Genomic DNA, 19,889 nt, shown 5'->3' with positions numbered 1-19,889 from the left:
TCTGTGAAGGCCTCAGCAATTCACTTAACAGCAGTTAACAGTATCACAAAGACCATGGAAAACAGCAGACATTGCAATGATAAACTTATATAAATGTTTTGGAGTTGGTTTGGCTTATGAAATAAGCCAAAATAAAGGTAGGCAAGGAGAGTAATAAACAAGAAGAAGCAGCCAGGTAAAAAAACATCCATGCACATACTCACACCTAAGGAGAATTTAGAGAAACCAGTTAACCTAACAGTCATGTTTTTGGACTGGTGGAGGAAACTGTAGTACTCTGAGAGAACCCACGCATGCAAAGGGAGAACATATAAACTCCTGACAGAAAGACCCCGGGCTGGGGACCCGGAACCTTCTTGCTGCAATGCAGCAGTGCTACCCACTGCGCACCATGCAGCAAAAACCAAGCCAAAAAATAAGAACATTATAGGCAGTTTTACCACAAACCATGTTGAGAATGTAGCAAGGTTAGGGGACACCGTGTATCTCCTCTTTCAAACACAGCTGTGGTAGAAACACACTCTGGAGAGGTTTTATTTAAATGGGAACAAATAATCTAATCAGAGAGTAGGAGAAGATGGATGGACCAAGAAAATAAACAAACAAACAAAAAACTTTCTAGTAATACTGTGAGTCTCCATATCTACAATAGAAGTATTTAGGTCAAAGCATTTTAAATTTTTCTGCAAATGAGAAAATTATTAGTGTTTTGTTTTGCATATAATGAAAAAGCAACTGCAAAAAAGTTTTTATACTTTTAAAGTTTCCAAGTAAAAACAAAATATTTCCTTTTTTTATTAACTCATTCTTTGTGAAAATAGTCCATCTAGCCAGCAAATCAAATTACACAAACACACACATAAAAAATGTGCAGTATTGAGGCATCTTCTTGGCTGTCATCAATTTGATCTTAATCGACACTTGTTGGATAGCAGACGAGAAGGGGTAACTGGGTGATTGTCATCCCAGAAAGAAGCCTTGCTTATAGGCTAACAGAGATGCTCTCAAATCTCAGACAAAGACTCAGGCTTAATCCACAGACAAACCACTTGTTCAGAGATGACAATTTCTGCTGGAATTCAGCTAGGTGGACAAATCCCTATCTCTGCAGTGACAAGAACCGGCTTTCACGTACGTTCGCAATTTTACACAGGGCACAGAACCACGGGCCAAATTCTGCTCTCAAGGTATTTTACCAGATGGAGAAAGAATAAAGCAATTAAACTCTGTTCTCACCATGCTTGGACAGCCATATGCCATGCCAATTACCCTCCCACGTCAGGAGGAAGAGGGGAAAAAAAGTGAGACACATTGAGATTATAACAGCATGCATTATTTACTTTCTCACCCTATGAGCTCTTTCTCTTCCTGAGTTCCTTAAACTTGTCTTGAATGGTTTAGTTTATTCTAATCGATCTGCAGACAGCTAATTCAGAAATAAAGAGCTTCTTTTCTGTTCTATGCCCCTTTTATATGTAATGCTCCGTTTTGGAGCATATACTGCTGATGGCTTCTTATTTCCTAAACTCTTCTGCTTTACATGGATTTAGAAAGGACAGGAAGGTTACTTTACTTTAAGTGCAATTAGAGGGAGAGGGGGTATGAAAAATAAGTTTAATTTCTTCATACCACTTTTCCAACAATTTACATTACTCAATGTCAGTTCTCTTGCTATATATACCGACAGGTTTATTTAGTGGAGTTTTTTTTTCTATTTATGTTCAGGTGAATTTAGTTTATTTGAAAACTGGAGTTTGGTTTAGGTGTCTCTTTTGGTGTGTATTTGGTTGATTGGTCTGAAATAAATTCATTTTCATTCAGAAACCTAGGACTTCCATACAACAACCATAAAATGGAACTGCAAAAACGCTCCAAGTAGCTACGCACTTACAAATTATCACAGTGTTTACTTTATTCCAAACCTAACTGATTTGCATCATTCAACAATTGTTAATATCACTCAAAAAAAAACCCAGAGTTAGCACTAAATGCAATTAAAAAAAAAAAATGTTTCTTTAGGGATCACGTACAGCAGCCCTAACCATTTCACTGGAAAGTTTCAGCACAATAAAAACAAAACATTGTGACACAACACAGTGAAACACAGTAACTATCATTATCCTTGGCTGCTTTTCGGAGGCTTTTGTCCTGGTGAATCTTAGTTTTAAGAACACGAGGAAGCTGCTATTTGTCGGTATCAAAGGGAACCCAATCACAAGTTCATAAGATCATGGCGATCACCAGAAGACAATAAAAGCTTTCAACAGACGAGACAAATCTCAAAATAAAATTAAAGAGGAAATTTAAAAACAACTCATCAGGATCTGAGAGATTTAACAAGGGAACAAAAATTGAGCAAACTGTACTACTCCATCTGATGATCAATAGAAACTCAAACAGAAACATGCTTTGATAAAAATACCCTCTCATTAGTCTGTCTCCCCTTATGCTTCTGTCTCCTAAAGAAGTTATTCAAGATAGGCCAGCTTATACTGTGATTTAATAAGCATAATACAACTATTACATTACATAATTAGTTTATTCACTGACTAATTGCTGTTTCCTCTGTCTTGTTAGACCCAGTTTTGCTTTGCCAGAGATGTTTCAGTCGTGTTCCGGCCCAGACAGTGAGTGGATGATTAGTGAGAGAGATGACTGTCGGTCTTTGGATGAATGTGGACCACATCCGCATAGCTGGCCTCAGATCTATCAAAGCGGCGGCGTCCATCATTCTGACTTCCAACATCCCTACGGTGAAGTCTACACCAGAGCACACGCCCCTACCTGGTGGCAGTATAATAACACGTGGAAGGTAGGTGGTCAAGAAACAACCTAAAAACCAAAAAAAAAAAAAAAAAAAAAAAAAAAAACAGTATAATGGTAGTTAATAATGATAGAGCCATGTAAAATCCAACAACAGGACAGAATATATGGCTGTGCTGATGATGAGTGAGCTTCACTACCTCAAGTTTTCTTCACAGGTTTTAGTGGCATTTGTTTCTATGGTGATAAAGATGAAACCAATAGTATTTTAAAATAGTCCTTTTGACAGAAAATGTGTTACAAAATACAGTCAGTGAATATTTTATTCAGTACTCCCCAGTCAAAATATGAAAGTAGGTTGCTTGGCAACATACATCACAAATCCGCCAATAGAATCACAGCAGCACTATGTATCTTAAGGTGTGGGATAATTTTTTTTAAGGTCAAACCAAACATTCGAATGTCGAAGAAAACAGGATTCCAATTACGGTACTTTGATTGTTGTTAATAGAATCTCAGATATGATAATCTACTTTTGGGTCATTAAAAAAAACAAACAAAAAAAAAAAATATCCAAAAGGTTGGAGCTGCATAAGTAAAAAGCCTTGTTGATGGTAGATGAGTATGGGGAGACTGCTTTAAGAGTATAGAACATAAACACTTTCGAATAAAACATCAGAATATCAACTTTTATTTATCCAAGAAATAAATACATTAATCTGAAAAAAGCCAAAAAAAGTGCCAAAGCATATTTTTAAGCCATACTAGAGTTTCAAAGGTATCACTATAGATTGTGGTTTGATAAAGTACATATCTAATCATTCTAACTGGATTTTATTTTAGGAAATCACTGTAAAGGGGGCCAAGCAAGTAGAAAATACATGCAATTTTTTTGACATTATTATTATTTTTTTTATGAAAACTTCAAAAACAAGGTATCAGTCTAAATTTACTGTGATAATTCAGAACAGCTGTGTTCAAAATCTGGCCTTAACTGCCTCTATCATGGCTGTAATTTTTCCCCCCATAAACACTCCTGAATAAATAAATGGTCCATCTCTATAGAGCTGGAATACATATTAAGGAGATATTTCAGCCTTTTGTTTTATATATCTTAGAATAGGGACACATCAGGCAGTCCTTTTTATAGACCCCAAAAAACAACAGTTTGATGCTTTCTATACCATCATTAAAATTACTAATTCACATATGAATGACATAACTGTCAAATCTTTTTGGGATATACAGTTTGTTGTTTCATGCATTTTCTATCTGCCCATAAAATCTATAAAAATAGACAATCGGCTCAATAGACGCTTTAATACAAAGTGTAGCATCCAGTGCAATTAGAAAAGGCCAGAACTGATGGTTGAAAGGTTTATTTGAGCCATCCGTGCCTCCAACCAACTTAAGAGCTTGTTCCTCAATTGACTGATGCTTTAAACTTTACAATTATATGACTTTCCGTGGTCCTTTCATCAGTTTCTCTTCCAACGTTTTCTTGCTAACTTCCGGTTTTACGGACCGTTGTGTGTTAAGCTAACTTCCGGTTTTACGGACCCCTTTCAAAATAAAAGCATAGTCCTCTAATGTAATCGTCAAAAAAAAAAAAAATTTTTTTCTTTTTTTTTTTAACCATACTCTTCTACCGTTACACTCCCACCAAATTATTTGCTGATAAAACATATAAAACACAAATAATTTCCTCAAATTACGGAACAAAACAAAACAAAAAAAAACAATCACCTTATAAACAACTGTCAACTTTCAACATTTCCTGACACTTTTAGCATAGTACATTTACTTTTCACAGTCTTCTAACAGCAGAACTAACTTATGTACTGGGCGTTCTACTACAGACATTTTGTTCACACGCTGACCCTTGTTGGTAAGATCTCTGTCTGCAAAGGCTATTTTGACCTTTCTGACAAGACCATCTGTGTCCTTTACAGTGTCCAGGATTCTTCCAAGTTTCCACTGAGATCGCGGTTGTGTTTCATCTTTGTCCATTACTATGTCTCCTATTTGCATGTTCCTTTTTGGCGTGTGCCATCTTTGTCGGATCGTAATATTCTGTAAGTATTCCCTTTTCCATCTGCTCCAAAACTGCTCAACTAAGTACTGTACTTGGCGCCATCGCTTTTTTGCATACAAGTCCTCCTTAACAAACTGTCCAGGAGGAGGCAAAGCAGTGGAGGTTTTCATTGTCACAAGATGATTTGGAGTAAGCGGCTCCAAACTGTTTGGATCATTGAGATTGTCTGTCGTTAAAGGGCGGCTGTTTACTATTGCAGCTGCTTCGTACAGGAAGGTTCTGAGTGAAGAATCTGTGAGACGCCCTGTAGTAAGAGCCAATGTTGCCTTGAGAATGTTTCTCACAGTCCGTATTTGTCGTTCCCATACTCCACCTGCGTGACTAGCATGAGGTGTGTTTAGGACAAAATCACACTGTTTCTCGGCAAGGAAGGATGTCAGTTTATCAGTGTCTATTTCATTTTGTGCTGCGTTCAGTTCGTTTTTGGCACCTACAAAATTAGTACCCTGATCACATTTTATTTGTCTGACAGAGCCTCTTAAAGCAATAAAGCATCTGAATCCATTTATAAATGCATCTGTTGACAAGTCCTCTAACATTTCAACATGGACTGCGCGTGAGTAAAAGCATGTGAAAAGGAGGCCATACCTTTTGTACTCCTTTCGTGCTTGTTTGGTCAGAAACGGGCCAAAAACGTCCATACCACAGTATGTGAAAGGTGGAGAGGGCTCAATTCTTTCTGGAGGGAGATCTCTCATTTTTTGTCCTTCCACAGGTCTCCTTTGTCTCCGACAAAACACACACTGGCGAATGTAGGATGCAACTGTTTGGCTTAATTTTGGAATCCAATAGCCATTGGATCGGATCTCATTCATTGTGAAGCCCTTTCCCTGATGATTGACCTTTGCATGACAGTGGGCAATTATCAGTTTTGCTATGTGATGTTCTCTGGGAATTATTGTTGGATGTTTGAGTGAGTGGGGAAGAGATGAGTGCCGTAGCCTTCCTCCCACCTTGAGCACATTGTCCTTGTCCAAGAAAACGTCCAAGTTGTTCATTTTGTTGTTCTTTGATAGTTGTTTGTCTTTGCTTAATGCTTCTATTTCATTTTGATATGCTTGTCTTTGTAAATCTTTGATAATCACCATTTCCGCACTTTGTCTTTCGGTTACAGTAGTGAGTGTCTTTGATTTGTCTTTGAGTAGGAAACGTCTGAGACGTGCTACTGCACTTACAGCACGGGACCAGGATGAGAACTTTAAGAGGCGATCACTAAGGCTTGTATGTTCAACTGTTTGTGTACTTAGTGTTTGCACCTTTCTCACTTCTGGGTCTCCGACTGGAAGTTCGATAGTCTCTTCACTTGGAAGATGTATCTCCTTTTCCCACAGGAACTGAGGGCCTGTGAGCCAGTTGGAAGAAAGCAGTTCATTTATTGTTGTGCCCCTGGATGCCAAGTCTGCTGGGTTTTCACTGGTAGGCACATAAAACCATTGTTGTGGAGTGGTAGTGTTGCGTATTTTCTGCACTCTATTAGCAACAAACGTGTGAAAGCGTCTCGCTTCGTTATTTATGTATCCTAGGGTGACCTTTGAGTCTGTCCAAAAGAACTCCTCGACACTGTCATAGAGCAGTTCCTCTTTTAGCATGTTGCTTACAGCGACTGACACGGCTGCCGCAGTAAGTTCTAACCTTGGTATTGTGGTGACCTTTGTGGGTGAGACCCTTGCTTTGCCCATGATGAAGGTACAGTGAACATCTTTGTTTTTGTTTATGAGTCTGAAATAAGAACATTGTCCATATCCTGTATTACTTGCATCAGAAAAGTGATGTATTTCTCTTTTCACAACATCTCCGAAATCTGCAGGGACATAACACCTGCTTATTTGCATGTTTTTCAGATTGTTCAGATCTCCTTTCCAGCACTCCCACAGTGGCATAAGGTGTTCAGATAGCGGGTCGTCCCAGTCCATTCCTTGACGACACATCTCTTGGAGAATTCCTTTTCCTTTGAGCACATATGGAGCTATAAATCCAAGAGGGTCATATATTGCTGCGACCGTGGATAAGATGCCACGCCTGGTTGGTGGTTGATCCTTCAGTGTGATGTTGAATGTAAAGCAGTCTTTCTCCACATTCCAATAAATGCCGAGTGCCCTTTCTGTTTGTGTTTCATTAAATGTTAAGTCCTTTGCTTTAGTATCCGTTGCATGCTCTGAACTTGGAATACTGTTAAGAACATCAGTATTGTTCGAGACAAACTTGTGCAACCTTAATCCACCCTTTTCACATAGTTCACGTGCCTCCTTTGCCATTTTTATAGCACCTTGAACAGTCTCTACGCTGGTGACTCCATCATCTACGTAGAAATCTCTGGCTATGAACTGCGAGCCTACAGGATATGCAAGGCTGTTCTCTTTGGCTAAACATTTTAGTCCATAGTTTGCACAGCCAGGTGATGAGACGGCACCAAAGAGGTGTACTGTCATCCTGTATGCTTGTGGTTGACTGTTTATGTCTCCATCCTTCCACCATAAGAAGCGCAAGTAGTTGCGATCATTTTCTTTGACTTGGAACTGGTGAAACATTTTTTCAATGTCGCACATGAGAGCTACTTGATGCTTTCTGAAGCGCACAAGAACACCAGTTAGATTGTTGATCATGTCGGGACCGTTAAGTAAATGTTCGTTTAGACATGTACCTTTGTGCTTTGCAGAACAGTCAAAAACAACGCGCAACTTTTCAGGCTTCTTTGGATGATAGATGCCGTGGTGCGGTATGTACCATGTCTCACCGGGTGGTCCATAATCATCAGTCTCTTCAGCATCACCTCTTGTGATGATGTCACTCATGTATTTAATGTAATCTTCTTTGTATTTTTCATCCTTCATGAGTTTGCGTTTGAGGTGGTTGAGTCTGTTTTCAGTGAGTTGTCTGTTATCTGGCATTTTTGGCCTTTCTTTAAACGGTAATGGCATTTCCTAATGTCCATTTTCAGTTAGTGTTATGCCTTGCTCAAGTTTGTGGAGGAATACTAAATCCTCTTGTGAGACAGTCTTTTCATTTCTATCAGTCTCTTTGAAATCTCTTTCCAGTGCACGTATTGCATCTGCTGGAGTGGAGGGCGGGATTTCCTTAATGGTGACTCGATGACAGAGACTGCTCGTCATGTCTGTTTCATTGCACGGTGCTGAGTTGCCGACTATGCTCCATCCTAAATCTGTATAAATGGCATAGGGCTCGTTATCTTTGCCTAAGATTACTTGTTTGGGTGCGAGAGCTCTAGGACAAGTATAACCTATGAGAAGACTTACTTCACAGCTTAGGAGTGGAGGAACCTCATCTACAATAGGCAGCAAATGACTCCACTTTTTGGCCGTGTCACATGTTGGAATGTGCTCTCTGTTTGCAGGTATGTAGTCCCTAGTGTATGCAGTGGGGAGCTTTATGACTGTGTCTGAGTCATAACCTCTTACTATGAGATCGGACACCCTTTCACTGATTACAACTGCATTTTTATCCATCATGGTAGTTAGTTTCAGCTTTACTGGACAAACATTTGCTTGTAATTCATGTGCAACATCCTGATCAATGAAGACAGTGTCACTCTGTGTGTCTAATAACGCATAGACCAGTTTTTCTTTGTCCGGATTGTTAGCCGTCGACAGCCACACTGGAACAATCATCGAAGTGCTGATTGTCTGGTCAGATCTGGCAACATTAAGTGATGTGGCTGTTGCTGTTTCAGCCTGGTGCCTGTGAGAGGCATTGTCTGTACTCACTCGTGTTTCTCTTTGTCGACTGTTACTATAGTTATCATCGTGAAGACAGGTTGGGTGTCTCTTTGAGCAGGTTTCGCAAGTGTGGCGGCGTCTGCAGTCCTTAGCACTGTGTCCTTGCTTTAAGCAGCCGTAACAAAGTTTATTATCTTTCACATGTTTCTTTCTATTTTCTAGAGACATCTTCAAGAAGTCTGGGCACTTTTGGAGCTGGTGTGCACCCTGGCACAACATGCATGGAGAGCCATTAGCTGTTTTTGTTGTTGTCTGTTTGTCACTTTGTTAAATTGTGTTTGTGTTTAATACACTTGCCTTGTTCCTTTTGATGTCCTTTGTGTTTCTTTTATCGCTGTTTGTTTCAGTGTAGTGGAGTGCATGAATGGAGGTGACTGGGTTACAAGCGACTTCTGCTTCTAAGGAGAGGAAGGAGGCAAAATCACTGAAGCTTGGAAACTCACCACCTTCCATTAATGTCTTTGTAACTTGTCTGTTCCATCTCGCATTTATCCAGTCTGGTAGCTTGTGCAACAGTTTTTGATTTTCTTCACAGTCGTCAAGTATTTGTAGGCCTTTTACGTGTGGCATCGCGAGCATGCATGCATTTATGAAATCTGCGAATGTCCTTAGTTCTTCAGCATCTCTGGGCTGCACTTTTGGCCAGTTAGATAACTTTTCTCTAAAGGCCTTCTGTATTACAAATGGCTGGCCGTATCTTCGGTTTAGTTTGTCCCAAGCATCCTTATATGCTTCTTCATCGTTTCTAAAGAAAGTTCCTTCAAGACATTTGCGGGCTGGGCCAGTCACATATCGTTTCAGGTAGTACAGTTTATCTGCTGCTGAGATGCTCTTTTGTTCAATGAGTGACGTAAATGTGGATTTCCATTCAATAAAGCTTATTGGTTCACCACTAAACACTGTTGGTTCTGGTGTGGGAAGTTTGTTCATTTTTATACTGTCTTGAACTGCTTGTGCTAGTTGACTAACACTAGAGGATGCTATTTGCTCAGGCATGAAGGAGAGTGTTGGTATGATCTGTTGGGGTGTGAAGCTTTGGCTCACCTGTTCACCTTTTATTGACTGCGCATCACTTATACGTGCTAACTCTCGGTCATATGCTTCAAACCTGGCTCGAGCTGCTTTCACTTCCTTCTGTGCCTTTAAACGTTCCATCTCAGATGTTTGAGCTGCCATTTGTTTTTTGTGCTGCTCCTCTAGAGCTCTTATTTTTTCTCGTTGTCTTTGCTCCTCTTTTTCAATCTCAAACTCAGCCATTTTAGCTGCTAGTTCTGCCGCTGCATCGGCTCTTTTTGCAGTAAGGTGTGAAGCTGAGGACTGTTGGCTCTGATTTGATGCTGCGGTTGACCCGTATATGGACAAGGCGTAGTCATGCTCTAAAACTCCACGTAAGCGAATTCTTTCACGCTCTGCATCAAAATCTCCATCAACACCACTTATTCTTTCCAGAATTATTTTTACCATGTCGTGAGTTACTGCATCACAAGCATCGGTCCTTCTCCTTATGTCAGATGATGGTGCCATTTGGTTTCTTATTTCAGAGTAGAGCTTTAGGACATCATCTCTCTTTTGTTCTATCAAGTCTGCAAGTTCAGCCATCTCCTTTTCAGTGATATCTGACTTTAAGCTTTCTCTTGTTTCGCGAACTTGCATTTTCCATTTTTCATACAAATGTATTAGTCTCTTTTCCTTTTTACTTATTTCTTCCTTTTGATATGTCATCATCTTCTCAGTTTGAACTTTAACTCTTTCTGAACGTCTTGGTAAATCTGACATGCTTTGACCTTTATCTTGCAACTCACTTAACATTTGTTCTTTGCATTTGATTGAATCTTTAATGTCTTGTCTGTCCTCACCTTCATTTTGAAATGAGTGCTTTAAATCTTGAATTTCTTGTTGTAAACTCGAGATTTGTTCATTTATGTCTGTTTGACTTACTGTTGCTGCCTGTAAACTTTCCATTTCGAGCTGTTTTCTTTGATCCATTTATTTTCTGACCAACTTCTGCCATCTGCTGGACGTTGTGGGTACTGCCGTGCTGCAGTTGACACCTTGAGACCACATCGTGCAGCTGTGGCGGCGGTCAAGCTCTTACTGTAGCATCCAGTGCAATTAGAAAAGGCCAGAACTGATGGTTGAAAGGTTTATTTGAGCCATCCGTGCCTCCAACCAACTTAAGAGCTTGTTCCTCAATTGACTGATGCTTTAAACTTTACAATTATATGACTTTCCGTGGTCCTTTCATCAGTTTCTCTTCCAACGTTTTCTTGCTAACTTCCGGTTTTACGGACCGTTGTGTGTTAAGCTAACTTCCGGTTTTACGGACCCCTTTCAAAATAAAAGCATAGTCCTCTAATGTAATCGTCAAAAAAAAAAAAAAAAATTTTCTTTTTTTTTTTAACCATACTCTTCTACCGTTACACAAAGAATTTACCCATGGATTTATTGTTGCACGTCAAATTTGAATTGATGTGCAACTTCATAAGAAAGTGGAATAACAAACTCTTTTAAAGGTGTGTCGCAAATGTATCTCAACATTTAATTATGTTATATTCATGTATTTATTTTTCTTATCCAACTCTAAAACTTTGAGTACAATGGGATTCATTCCTGAATATTTTCAAGCTTCACCCTTTTTTGTTTCTGTTGATCTCTTTACATTACAACAGCCATAGCAATATAAACAAGGATGGCCTCTATTAAAGAAGACCCCACCATTCGGATTTCTTTTCCACACAGCCCTTCTCATGCAAGCTATCCCCACAGGTGTATAATTACTGAATTGTCAGGATTAAAAAGAGGTTTTGACAAGTATAATTACAGAGCTTTAGCATATGACATAAATTTAAAACCCAAGCAGGTCATAAACACAGAGGGACACCTCTAGCGATCTCCTCCTGCCTGCTGCATTTCAATAAAAGCCCCACAATGTCGTCCATTCATCACAGCTTTAAACAAAAAGGACTGTTTTAAGAAAGTTAAATTAGGCAACTAAATAAGTTATTTTTTGCACTATAAATCTCTTGAAATCACATTTGAGGCATGTAACATAGTAGCAAGTTTTTACATACTTAAAATGTGTATTTTTTTATTTATGTTTGTATTGCACAGAGATTGCACACTTCATGAGGATGAAAAAGAAAAAAAAATACAGCATTATGCTTTCGGGTGTGCTTTGATGCAAAAGTAAGGCTGAAAGTGATGTTTGGAATACAATGGGATTGCCAAATAACTCCCAGAATGGAAATAGCCGTCTCTCGGCTGTAGAGTAGGAATTTCCAGGAGGGGCATATGAATCAGACTTTTAGAAGAGGAGAAACAGAAAACATCCCTACATTAGATGGATAACTGGTGGACTTCAAAGCATTGTTGCACTATGTTTTCCACTTCAGTAGGAGGCCTTTTATGCGTTAACATTGCTTTGGTGTATGTTTGTGGATATGCATAAACTTTTGAGGATATTTGTGATATGACATCAGCCTCCAGGTACAGGCTAACCCCCCCCATTTTATAGGAGAAACAGTTGAATGGAGTTCATGGTTCACCTGGATGGCTTTGCAAATCTATGTCCAACTTCAGTATCTGATTTGACTATATGAATAGAAGAAAGAAAGCAACAGGAATACATGAGCTCTCGCACCAATTATCTGTTTAACCAGCAAGGAAATTACTTTGTGGTTAATTTCCCTTTTTAGAATGTCATACTTTTTAAAATAAAATGCAGTCATAGCTAAAACAGCTGGTCCGTGGATGTTTTTGATGTCTCTTATCATACTGGATTTAAATTGTAATGTTTTCAAATCTAAATATATACAAGTATTTTATATCTGTGATCAAATATATCTTCATTTTTCACTTTTCTTTTCCAAACTCTCTATGCTGTAGGGTCTACTTCAGCTGGCTTGCTAGATTCCATGATTTTAGAAACAATAAAGCTTTAGTTTAGACTTAAATTTGGCTTCTATGAAGAGAGAAGGTTACACACAACAATTAGGAACTTTTATTCTGCTTTGTTTATGAACATAAAATATTATTACTGACTAAATTCACAGTTTATGCTGTGTAATTATCCAGTCTGTCTCTCAAAGCTCTGAAAAGGACATCCATATTTGGTTATAAAATATTATCTGCAGCCTTCATATCTTTTCTAGTTGAATAGAAAATCCTTGAATAAATGATAGATCCCCTGTGACGACTGCAATATCCAGATGCTCATGCTGTAATATGGGCAGAGCTAAAGAACCAAACTAGCAGCACTCCATTAGTGGCAAAAAAAATCCTACTTCGGAGAAACCAGCATGTTGCTGAATAGAGAATTTTACATATGATCGTAGCACAACAGCAAGACATCTATATGATTTTGCTGGCAGGTTAAGAGCCAAAGATAACAGCGACTCGTAACTTTCTTTTTGTTTTTTGTATTCCCTTTATTTCCAAGTTGATGAAAGGAAATCTGGAGTCTTTGGCTGTGTCCGAACCTCCTCCCTAACCTCTAAATCTCTCAATCACTATTTAGAGCGGGGACTATATAGTGGACTTTATAGTAAACTCAGTTAACCGACCATTCAGATAGATGATCACTACTTTTGCTCTCCGTTGGTTGCACAATTCTGCCTCCCGGCACAGTGCTTGCGCCAACTTTGTTATTTTTCACCACTGTCTGTTAGCACAAAGAATTCTGGAATATATATCTGCTCATCTAGTGACCATGGATGATCATTACTTTTCAAGGTGAGAAATTTCGAGTCCACTACTTTTCATCCACTAGATGTTCAAACACGCATCTAAAATAGCCTAACCACTATATACTGCCCTGTATAGTGATTAGGGCGGAAATTCGGACACAGCCTTTATGTATAACGAAATAACTTTTTGGCTTTAGAAAATTCAACAGGCTGTGTGAAACTTCTCAGTTTGGTAGATATTGCTTAGAACTTTGAAGATATTGTTTAATATTCTAAGGTGTTGACATTAAATGATTCTTAGTAAATGGTGCATTTTAGACTTGTTATTCATGTCTATCCTTTGGATTAAAATGTCTCTCTCCATGCTGATCTTAATTCTTGTACAGGTAGTAGCAATGAGGAAATGTTAAAATTTGGTTTTCATATCTTATTTCAAGTGCTGTTGTTTATGCAATGGAACAGTAAAAGATTTATCCTTCAAATGGGTCTTTAGCAAACATTAAGACTGGTTAATTTTTATAATGCACATTAACATGGTTTATAAGAGATACCACTGAAATAGTGATGGAAAGGCAAATTTTTAGATTGCCACATTGCAAAAAATGATCAAGTCTTCCAGTCTGATCCCGTTGATCTTGTTTTTGATAACGTTCATTGAAGGGGATTCCATTACTCTCAGCCTTAGCAGAGACTACTCTTCCTGGTGCAATAATCTGCCAGTGCAGTAAGATCATTACTTTTGGTATGACTTGGTTACAGTATTATTCCAAGAAGTCTTAGCAAGTCCAGCTGTCTGTGGCAGATTGTTCCACTTATTTTACATAGAATCTTCTCATTTGAACGTTAATAGTCTAACAGAATCTGCTCTTTCTCAATCTTTTTGGTGTTGTTTTGAGATCTATATACTATCTGGCTAGAGTGTAAGGCTTGGTTAGATGGAAAATTCCTGCAGTGCATGAAATTAGCTTAAACAGAAGTGTAAAATGTCAAGTGTACAGCAGACTGAAAAGATTACAACCGGTAAATACAAGTTATTCCGAGGCCATTTTATTGTTGGTGAGAATAAAAAAGGGAATTGTGTAAGTTTCTAATTGGCAGTTGCTGTTGATTAAAATGAAAGTTGAACAAGGGTAAAGCAAACATACTACATACTTGAAATAACTCAGTGGCAAAGCTCTGGAAAAGGAGAGCACCAGGGTTACCTAATGAAACTATGAATAAGACAAGGGAATAGAGACAAAGAATACATGGGAATGGGCAGTTTTTAACAAAGCAGGGTATTAGGGCAATGTGGACACTGGCAGGCCATAGACATGGTTGACATGGACCACCCATCAGGTCTGGCTGACTGCCTGGGCTGGCTTCTTTAAACCAACAAAGCACAGTGCCTACATGAAGGCATAAACAGAGACAAATCCTGTGTGATAATTCTGGTGCATGACTAAATACAATACGTTTTTTTGGAGACTGCGGTTTCTTCCCAATGTTTTGCGTTTTAGGAAATGTTGCAATTCTAAAAATGCAAAAACGAAGATTGTGCAAACAAATGATTTCATGGTTAAATCAAATCTTCTGCAAAAGCAAACAAAAAAAAAAAGACTTGCAACACCTAAAAAAAATGGAGTGACATTTACTGTTGCGGCAGGGTGCAGCCATATTTACAACACAGACTGGAAAACGGTTATTTTTAGCTGAACTTTTAATTTCCATTAAACGATTTTATTGTGCAACCAAAGGCAATTGAAAGTTTAAATTTATACTCTAATTGCAACGTTTTATACTCAATAACCCCTAACTGCTCTTTATAGAGATATTTAAGCATTGTTCTTTGTTTAGTTAATCATCTATATTTTTTGCCAATAAATGTTCTGTCATACTAAAAAGTTTGCATTGGAGATTTTAGAGGAAAATTAAACCATAGATCAGTGAACTTAATGCCCCAACCAAATCTAATACCTTCGCTTATCCCCTCAGAGTTAATCTAATCCAAACATAAGAGGAGAAACCTAAACCTAAGGTAACTATATAAATAGGACCTCATTAAATTTTAGCCCTTCAGTACGGTACCCTTGATAAAAATGAGACTAGCAAACACCAAAAGTTTACTAACACAAACACACAAAGCAGAGGAAAAAAGCTGCAATCATAGAAAATAGAGAGCGGCAAAATGTAAATGCCCTGCAGGCACAAACGCTTCTGCCAATACATCATTTATATTAATACACAATACACATGCTAAGACACAATGCTGCAATAACAACTACCAGCTAAAAAAAGGTCTTTATAATGGAATTGCATCAGTCCACTATGGAGAGATTATGATCATGTCGATTGGAACGAGAACGAGATCTAGAGCGTCGGGCCGTACATGCATCATGAGCTGTGAACTCACACTGTACGATGAAACCCTGCGGATTCGTTGTACAGTGTGAGCTGCAGCTGCGTGCAACAACTAAATGTATTGTACTGTACAGTTCATAGGCGAGATTGTCAGTAGGCTGCCTTTTTTTTTTTTTTTAAACATTTTTTAGTTTTTTAATAAAAATGGTGTTAAATGATTTTCTGATTTACTAATTTTTATTCTCTGATTTATTGAGTTTGACCAGTAAAAACTGAAAACAACTATACTAAATATATATTGCTTGCATAAAACATTTACATACTGCATACTAAGAGTGGAAGTTAAGAGCACACAATGAAAAAAAGACTATGTTTATTTGTAAAGAAACTTTTAGCACATTTTACAAAGTTTAAATAGTCTCAGTGATCAAATCTAAATTAGATCTCTGGGAACCAAAATAGAAACAACACCTGTTTTTGTTCCCCTGAAATGTGACCTTTTGCCACAGCTTTGCTAACAGTTTGATCTACACCTTGTCCTATAAATGAATTTAGCTAATATAATTAGGTATCACTTTTAGAATTCTGTTTACTACACGACCTGTGACAATCCTCATTTAAACAACAACTACTTGTCTGTTCATCTTTTGTTAGCCTTTTTTACCAATACACCCATGTACTGTATTATAACTTGCTGGCATCCAGGGGTCATTACCATAACTAAAGAGAACTTTGTTTTCTTCTTTTTTTTTCTTCGTAATTTTGTACTTACTATTGACCTAAATTAAATTTCACGCTCTCTAAAAAAACAAGGACCTCTGATATATTTGTGACATTCTTGTGGCTATAATGCTTAGAAAATCAGGTAATAAAAAGATTTGATCAAGTTATGTGAACTCTTTGCAAATACAACCCATTGTTTAAATTTAATGTTATCCTAAAACACAACATTTTTAGAAAAAAAAGGAAAGTGCTTACTTTTTGTTTATTTTCACTCAAGGTTCTTGCCTCAACACAATCTGATAATCTCATGTTATCCGAGTCATAATAGGATTAGACAGAATAAACCCCTAAATACCTCACATTCAGGTTTTAAGTGCTGGATGTTACTCCTGGATAACAAAGGCCTCATACTCACATACACATCACCACCTGTTGAGCATACCCCTGTCCTCTACCTAAACCATTGGTTCTGGTCCAAAAGAGATTCAGACCAGAATTTAGACTATTTCTGATCGAAATGCATCATAATCCCTAAAGGTGGTGCAGTTTAGGGGTTGGGGGGTCGGGGACGGGAAGTCAAGCCCACCAAGAAAGCTATTCACAGCAGTCAGAATGAAGAGACCTCCGGGTAAGACATTATGAGGTGTTGGTATGGGAGAGGGTGCGACACCCCTGGGAAGAACACTGATTAGACATGAAAAAGGACTTTACTACTCTTGGGCAGCAGACGGTAAAACATTTATTGATGTTTCTCATGCCAAATAAAGAGTAAGATATAGACTTATGGGCTATAAGTACCACAGTTTCAGGATATTTAAATAAAATTTCTGAGAAAAATGTGAAATCTCATTGCTTTGAAGCAGCAATTCCTTTGTGTACTGCTTACAACCGTTATAACCATGCCATATATGGCATTTCTGAGTTATTTTGATTCTAAGAAAAAAGAAAATAATTAGTATTGGCTTTCAAGTTCAATGGTGGCACGGTATTGTGGTGGTTAGCACCATCTCCTCACATTAATAGGTGGGTTCGATTCCCGGGGGAACTAGGACCTTTCTGTGTGGAGTTAGCATGTTGTCCCTGTCTCTCCAGCTTCCTCCCACAGTCCAAAAAGCTGCATTTTAGGTTGTCTGGACATTCCAAATTGGCTTTAGGAGTTAATGTGAGTGTGTGGTTGTTTGTCTTCGCTTGTCTCCGTATGGCCCTGCAGTGCACTCGACCAGGATGTACTTACCCCACCTCTTCATTGGCAACTGGGATAGACTCCAGTCCCCACCGCGACCCCATTAGGAATAGGCTGTTACAATAATGGATGGATAGATGTCAAGATCTAAAAGGAAAGAATATTTTACAATTTTTTTTCATTTAACACTTTATATATTAATAGAAGTATTATATCAAGCTAATATCGAGCAACAGTTGGTGGTTTAACAGACAGACTACGGGTGGCTTGCCAATTATCTTTACAATTTATAGTTATAATCAACCCAAAATCAGGCAGGAGGTAAACATAATCATCGAGTGACAGAATATCAATAATACAGGAGCACAGGAAAGACATAGAGAAGGATAAAAAGACAAGGAGACAGAATCCAAGGAAGTGTGGTGTAAATTGGAAGCAAAAATACTGGGAGGACTCATTAAAACAAAGACCAGGTAAATTCGATTTACTAGATGGCATTTTGAGGGTGGAGAGTCAAAATTTGAAGAAGACCATAAGTGATCATCAGTGATAGACTTGCAAGTATACCTTTCTTTTTGTCATTTACTCTCTGGAGTTCAAACAATGAATGGATCGATAGCTACCCACAAGTAGCACTAAGAGAATACCAGGAGCATAAATAGCTGACAAACTACAGAAGCAACTTAATCAAATCAAAAGTCCTATAAATCATGTCATTATTACCATTTTAATAATGTTTCCCAATACCTCTTTGGTTTATATAGAATGACTAAGCTGATTTAGGAGAAATAACATTTGAAAGTTTTGTATGCTAACTGTAGGTGGTCAATAGGTTTTACAAAAAACGTCTGACATAGCGAATATTTATCTTACATTATTGAGCAGCTGTTTTATCATTAGGCACAGGTATAGTACCATCACTAGTACTAGCTGACATCATAAAGTAAGTATAATTTGCCTGATTGCAACACATTCATTAAAAGTTTCGTCCATTACTGATCTGTGATCTACATTCCTTCACTACCTCTGCTTATTGTTTATCTCACGTAAGCTTAATGTAAGTATATGACAACATTCACATTGCACCACCTGGTTAACTCCAATAAATGTTAAATTCACATTTTTTTATATTTTATAAATTTGCTGACATTCTGATAGAAACACAGCAACTGTTCTACATCTGTTTTAACATAAAGAGTTTGTTTTGCATACATATATAAAAGTAATCTTTAAAATGTGGTTTGCACTTACTTGTAGAGCTACATACATTTATTATGTGCATTTAGGTTACAGATGCATGTATAGCCAGAAATATTTTGTGTAGACTTGACTGAAGCTAATACACTAAATCCAGCCCTTCCCACTCAACTTTGGGCCCGTACATACTCTGTAACCTTTATAAGATTAATGCAATGGATTGAACCAGTGTCTGCCAAAATTCCATTCCCTTTTAAACCTGCAGGCCCATACCAGCACCCTAATCCTATTAGACCCAATTGAGTGAAGTCGACAGTCTTTTTCAGTTAAACCAAGTTCATTCACTAATAGGATTCAAAAGGGGGCAAGAAGGTACAATGTGAATAAGTAGAATTACGAAGGGCAGTGTGTATAAGAGAGCTTGTAAAGATGAACTGAACTAAGTGTTTGTACCATGACAGGCATCCTGCTGTTTTAGGGACACATGTTTAATGAGGGCAGTGAGGACTGCTGGAGGTCAGAGGGAAGATGGAAAAAAATGCCCAGATGGGGGAAGTAAAGCATAATCGCAAACTTTCTGTTTATCATCAAAAATTGACACTGAAGTATTCTTGTGTTTCATGCTTATTTATCGCATTAACTTTGTTATGGCAAATGGAAACTTAGGAAAGATAGAAAAAAAACCTTTAAAGGGCATCGGGTAAAAAAAAATATCTGTATGTAGTTGGAAATCTGATAAGGTAACAGATCGTAATTGATGTGCATGTGCTGAATATTAACATCTGCCATTTAATTTGTGGAAATGTATGGAATTATCAAAAAAAAGCAATTATCAACTTATCTATGTTTAATATTTTCCGTTAAAAACTCAAAAATAGAAAAACAAAGACATTCTTTATTTCTTAATGAATCAGTTGCACACAAGCACTTTTTAACTTAAAATCTTTGCCTATATCGCAAATGATCAATGCACACCTATTGCTCTACAATAAGCAGTATAATCAGTAAATAACTGTTAATGTCAGAATGAGTACGCATTCCTTGGAGTTCTAGCTCTGTGTTTTTAATTGTAAATAATGAAAGGCATTTATTTTGGAATAACTAATTTATATAGTGTTATATTTTTAGTCATCGTGTTCTGGGACAAGCTAACATATGTTTTTTAATCA

Source organism: Cyprinodon tularosa, unplaced genomic scaffold (genome assembly GCF_016077235.1).
Source record: "Cyprinodon tularosa strain WSP-4 unplaced genomic scaffold, ASM1607723v1 ctg520, whole genome shotgun sequence".
NCBI classification, from domain to species: Eukaryota; Metazoa; Chordata; class Actinopteri; order Cyprinodontiformes; family Cyprinodontidae; genus Cyprinodon; species Cyprinodon tularosa.
Note: the sequence above shows the minus strand (reverse complement) of the source record.